At 41.4% G+C, this 6,283-nt stretch overlaps 1 pseudogene; it reads right to left on the bottom strand.

Moving 5' to 3' along the window:
• Positions 1-455: 455 nt before the first annotated feature.
• On the bottom strand, positions 456-1,321 carry LOC116904499 (annotated as a pseudogene).
• Between the last annotated feature and the right edge of the window lie 4,962 nt (positions 1,322-6,283).

The raw sequence follows: 6,283 nt of genomic DNA, 5'->3' as shown, positions 1-6,283 counted from the left end.
GCACCAGGATCTATTCTTCTGGCCTCACGGCAACTTATCCTTCCAATCACCTTTTGAAGTATTGACGATACTTTAGCCTACAATGTATGGGAACACGAATCATCCCATAATGAAAGAGACCTAAAGAAAGGGCTGGAGAGATGGTTCAATAGTTAACAGCACTGTCTCTTCTTCCATAGGACCCAGGTTAATGTCCCAGTACCCACATGACCCCTCACAACTGTCTGCAACTCCAGTTCCAGAGGATCTGACACCTTCATGACATGCAGGCAAAACACCAATGCAAATAAAAAAAAACTTTTAAAAAAGGTGCTGTTGTGCTCTGTGCCCTCTGAAAACACCTAGAATCAATTTGCCTATGTCTCCCAGCAGACCTGAGCCTGCCAGAGCAGGGTGTGATGAAGGGAAGCCTGAAGAAGGAGAGGGAGCAGAGGAGAGAAGATCTCAGGGCTTCTCTACAGCTTTAAGGATAACAGACACCTTTGAGAACACCTGAACAAGGGACACTTACAAGAACCTGGAAGGTCATAGAATGACTGGGTGCTGAACAGTCCAGTGAGGAGGGGAGCTGCTAAGTGGCCTGACAGAGAAACCTGAGGTGCCTGAGTGCGGAGTTTGAATACTAATGGCCCCATAGGAATATATTTAGATAGTTTGAAGGGCCATAGGAAATTATTTGCTTCCTTGAAGAGTTTCCCAACTGTATAGATCTCATGAATTAGATCCTCCATGCAGATGATGCCAAGTTTACCAAGAGATCGCGCAATCAAGGAATTATGTGTCAAGGCAATCTGCTTTTTATTGATTTTGCCATAGCCTCATTTGTAGATGAGCTCATTTACTGGCTTCAGGTTGGGGTACCCCCATGCAATGTACGGTTCCACAATCCTCACCATGTTAACTGAAGTTTTGTTGAGCTTAACAAAGGTGCCCTTGAAGATCTGCCGGAGACAAAGCATCTGCAATACTTTGCGCACCTTTGGGCTTACTCCATTGATACCTCGGATTCTGATGACAAAGGCCAATTTTGGTTCTGCGGGCACATAGAAGTTCCCAGCTTTCCTTGTCATCCTAGCCATGCGAATCTCAGTCCGGTTCATCTGTCTGTACTCCTTGTGAGAGTGCTTTGCCTTCTCGTAGATGAGCTTCCTCCTTGCCTTTCGCAGTGTCTTCAGGGCAAACTTCTTCCTCAGGCACCTCACCTTCAACTCTGCGAAATTCCTTCGCTTTTTCTCAAGGGTTTCTGGCTCAGCGGGACCTTTTTCTTAAAGGTTTCTGGTGCAGCGGCAACCTTCTTTTTCTTCTGTGGTACAGCCTCCATGGGTTCCAGCCGGAAAAGGAGGAGGCTCATATATTTAAATAGTTGGGTCTGCAGGTGGTGAAACTGCTTGGGAAGAATTAGGAGGTGTGGCCTTATTAGAGGAGGTGTGTTACTGGGACTGGGCTTTGAGATTTCCTAAAAGCCATTTTTAGTGTGCCTCTCTCTCTCTCTGCCTCTTGCTTGGAGACCAGTATGTGATCTCTTACATGTTCCTTTACTCTACCGTCATGGACTCTAGTCCTCGAAATTGTGAAATTAAACATTTTTTTAAAAACCTGTTTTGGTTATGGTGTTTTACCATAGTAATAGAAAAGTAGCTAAGACATCTGGGACATGATAAAATCAAATTCGTGAATATATACCAGGCAATGGGTTGCAGAAATTGCCACCTACTAGCCTAGGGCTTATTAAACTTGTTATCCCCTTCACCTGAGGGTTTTTTTTTTTTTTTTGTTTGTTTGTTTGTTTTTTTGTCTTTTTTTGTTTTGCTTGTTTTTTTAAAAAAATTATTTATTCTTTGAGACTGAGAGTAACATAGGGGACAGATAGACAACCACATAGGAGACAGACTGAGAACCACTGAGAGTCACATAGGAGACAGACTGAGAGTCACAGAGATAAACTGCCACATAGGAAACAGACTGAAAGTCATAGACACTCTTCTTTCCCAGCAATCAGAACAGATTCTTGTTATTTTACTGTACTCCCCAGCAGTCATTTATTTGTATTATAACTATAGATGAATTAAAAATCAAAGCCCAAGGATGAATAAGAGACTGTCAGAGTCATCATGTATTCTTAGTAAATACAATAAACAGAGATGATGCATCACATACTCAGTGACACATTTTACTTCGAAGTGTATAACTGTTTGGAAATTTAGCTCAGGGGTACAGTGCTTGCCCGATGTGTGCAAGGGCCTGGATTGTATTCCCAGCGCATGCACACACACGCACACACACACACACACATGCACACGCCACATCAGTGCTGCAGAGTGAGGACACAGTAAGTAAAACATACATATCATACTGATTCTGTTGAGCATACAATGGGAGTTCTCTGACTTCTGGTGAAACACTATGTAAACATCAGGAAACACCCACAACCTTACTCTCATAATGTGCAATGTCTTTATGTGGCAGAAGCCATAGCACATATTGATTATAGAAATAGGTTTATACGGAAGGCAAACATTGACTCCAAATAATAGCATGTTTTATTTAGGAGACAAACCCCAGGACTTAATAAAAAGGAAACAACAGATGAATCACAGCTGTCCCTGTCCCCTCACACATGGGACTGAGGCCTCAGTGGATACCTGACTAGAGAGAGCTGAATCCTCTCTACTGGTTGTCCTAGTGGACATATCTTTGGTGAAGTTTAATTTATAAACTAGGCTCAGAGGTTAACAACAATAACAAACAACAATATGCTATAATAAAAGTGTGAACATGTACCCTCTCTAAAAACCAGGCTGGAGAGATGGTGCCGTGGCTAAAAGCACCGACTGCTCCTCCAGAGGACCCAGGCGCAACTCCCAGCACCAATGTGGCAGCTCACAACCATCTGTAAGGGGATCTAATGCTCTCTCCTGGCCTCTAAGGCACCAGCCATACATGTGGGGCAAAACACAGCTATTAAAAAATAATAAAAAATTAAAACTAATTATAAAGATAAGAATTGTTTATATCTTTGGGGTTTTTTTTTCCATTTTAAATTTCAGGCCAGTTGAGTGTGAACCCTGAAATACTGCATAATGGAGGTTCTAGAAGGTAATTTTGCATAAAACAAGAAAAATGTGGAAGTTCAGCTGTCAGGACTATTGCTCCTATGTTACCTTGTAAATAGGTAACAGATTATTCAGTTGTTTACTTCCCACATGTGTACACATGGGTGGAGGAACTAGGTTACAAAGGAAAATCATGCATATTCAATAGGCCATCTATGAAAACAGCACCTCAACAAAATAGTGTGAGGGCGGAGGGAAGTATAAAGTGGGGCATGCATTTGAAAACAGTGAGTCCGAAAGAAGTCCTCTAAAGCCTTCTGTGTCTTTAGGTGGTAACGGAGCAAGACATTTTTGACGGAGATTTTTAAACAGTTGCTCTATTCAGCTACATGAGATACAAAGTGAAGCACTCTATAAAACATCAAACCTAAATCTAGAGCAAGACAAGACTGAGCTAGAGGAACAATATGGAATATTAATTCCAAAACTTGATGATTTTATGGATATAGATTTAAGTTTGATCTTTACTCAGTACCAATTTAGATGATATAAATAAAAGGAACAATAGAAGATAAAATGTTACAGCAACAAACCCTGTATAATGTTCTCCCTCCCCTCCCCCTCTCCGCGCGTGCATGCGTGTGTGTGCGTGTGTGTGTGTGTGTGTGTGTGTGTGTGTGTGATGTGTGTGTATGTGTGTGTGTGTGTTTGTGTGTAGCCCTAGCTACCCTGGAACTCAAGACCAGGCTGGCCTTGAAATCAGAAATCAGCCTGCCTCTGCCTCCTGAGTGCTGGGATCAAAAGTGTGTACCACCATTCCCGGCCTCTACCTGACGTTTTGAGACAGGACTCTCACTGAACTTAGGGCTTACTTAACATTTTGGTGAAACTGACTAGCTAGCAAGGCCCTAGATCTGCCTGTCTCTGCCCCCAGTACTGGGGTTACAGGCATCTACTGCCACACACACATTTTCCTTCTTACATGGTTCTTGGGCATGCAAACTCAGGTCTTCACACTTGCACAGTAGGTGCTTTACCCATGCTTTATCCAGTTTGTCAGTGTGCTCAGTGATCCTAAGGATCAAGAGTTGAGACAATTTCTCAGGAAATCAGTAGTGGCTTATCAAATATCTGCTACTAAAATTAAACAAATCATAAGTCTTAGCTGGGCGGTGGTAGCACCTATTTTTAACCCCAGCACTTGGGAAGCAGAGGCAGACAGGATCTCTGAGTTTGAGGTCAGTCTGGTCTATAGATGGAGTTCCAGGACAGGCAGGACTACATAGAGAAACCCTATCTCAAAAAGCAAAAACAATACCAACACCCCACCCCAAGCCAAATCACAAATCTTGTTACATTTATACCAACGTCTTTATCATTAAAAAATTGATAAATGGGGAAGGGGGCCTCCAACTTAAAACCTCATAGTTCAGCCACTGGGCCCCAAGATGTAGTGTTTTCATTATTCAAAGACTTATAACGTTGAATGACCATCATAGCCATTTATTTTTTCTTGGCACAGATAATAGGAAATTAAAAGATAAATTACTTCAGTTACATTTACACATGAAATTAGACCTTACAAATGCATCATGTATGAGATGTGCTCCTGATGTGTGAGGAGCTAAAAACTTTCTTTATATTTAAAAAAATTAATATCTATCTATCTCTATCTATCTATCTATCTATCTATCTATCTATCTACCTATCTATCCACTTGTCTAGTTATTTTTTAGAGACATGTCTCTTTGTATATCCCTGGCTGGCCTGGAACTCCACATGTAAACCAAGCTGGCCTTGAAAGTCAGTTTGCTTCTGCTTTGAGAGTGCTGGGATCAGAGGTGAATACCATATCACCCAGCTAGAGAAGCTAAAAATTTAGTGTTTTTCAGATTCTAATATGAGGGTCCAGACATGGGTATCTCTTAGGAAGCTGGGGCTAGAGAATTGTGACCTTCAGAAGTAAAATCCTCAAAAAATCTGAAATCAGTTCTGAATTTCCTTCAGACACTGCAGTAAGTTTACAGCAATAATCTACCAGAAATTTACAAGCACCATTGTAATTTTAATAGCTATATTAGACAGTGAATAATATAATCAGAATGAAAGATAGGCTCTCAAAATTGAATTTAAAAAACTACTGTAAATTGATGCTAAATATAAGATTTGTGCTGGCACAGGAAAGATTCAATAATAGTAACTAAAGAAAATGAGATACAGGTCATCAGGCATCAGGAGGCAAGAGAAGACTATCACTTCCCAGGGTTACTGAATTCCACAGTATTTTGAAAAATATTTCTGTATTATTTTACCATCAGGAACTTGATTTGCTTACTTCATATAAAACTAATTTAGTTGAAAATGATCACTATCAAAACCTTAAAACATGCTGAGTTTAACAGTGTGATTTTACTTGGGTAAAGGGACCTGTTCTGGGGCCAGTGAAATGGCTAACAGGGGGAAGGTGCTTTTCTCTAAGCTGACAACCAAGATTTGACCTCCACTACCCACATTATGGAAGAAGAGCACAACTCTTGTAAGTTGCCATCTACACACAGACACACAGACATGCAGACAGACAGACAGACACACACACACACACACACACACACACACACACACACACACCATGGCATGTATGTGCATTCATAATATTACCCCACATAATAAATAAAATGTTTAAAGGTTTTTTAATCTGGCAAAACTTCAGTATAGGCTCCCAGTGGATCTAAAAATCTCAGTACATCAAAGCATGACATGACTCTCAAACCAGAGCCAATCTGACACCAGGTAGCAGAAAGACATTCTTTCTTTTCTTTGCTGTCACCCATAGCTTCCTCACATCCACTGTGACCAGGCTCTTGGCAGGGCCAGGCTTAGAAACCCTGGCCAGCTTTGCTTAGTTACCAAAGTCTAGCTGTGTGCTTTTGAAATTTTGTTTCAACAGATATCCTCGAACCAGAATGAACACTTGCAAGTAAAACTGTTTGGGTAAAAAGGTATATACTGTGTGACATTTGGCAGCTTTGACAATGAGTTGTCCCCCCAACCCAGGGGTTGGGTAGGGAAAATTGCAAGAGGGCAGATATGGAAGGACTGGAGTACATGATTCACAAGCGATGGTATAGGGTCTGTGGAGATAGAGTGTGTTCCTTCCTTCCTTCCTGCCTGCCTGCCTTCCTTCCTTCCTTCCTTCCTTCCTGCCTTCCTTCCTTCCTTCCTTCCTTCCT

The sequence above is a fragment of the Rattus rattus genome, chromosome 6 (genome assembly GCF_011064425.1).
Source record: "Rattus rattus isolate New Zealand chromosome 6, Rrattus_CSIRO_v1, whole genome shotgun sequence".
Taxonomy (NCBI): Eukaryota; Metazoa; Chordata; class Mammalia; order Rodentia; family Muridae; genus Rattus; species Rattus rattus.
The sequence above is the reverse complement of the archived record's forward strand: the minus strand, read 5'-3'. Positions and strand labels throughout refer to the sequence as shown.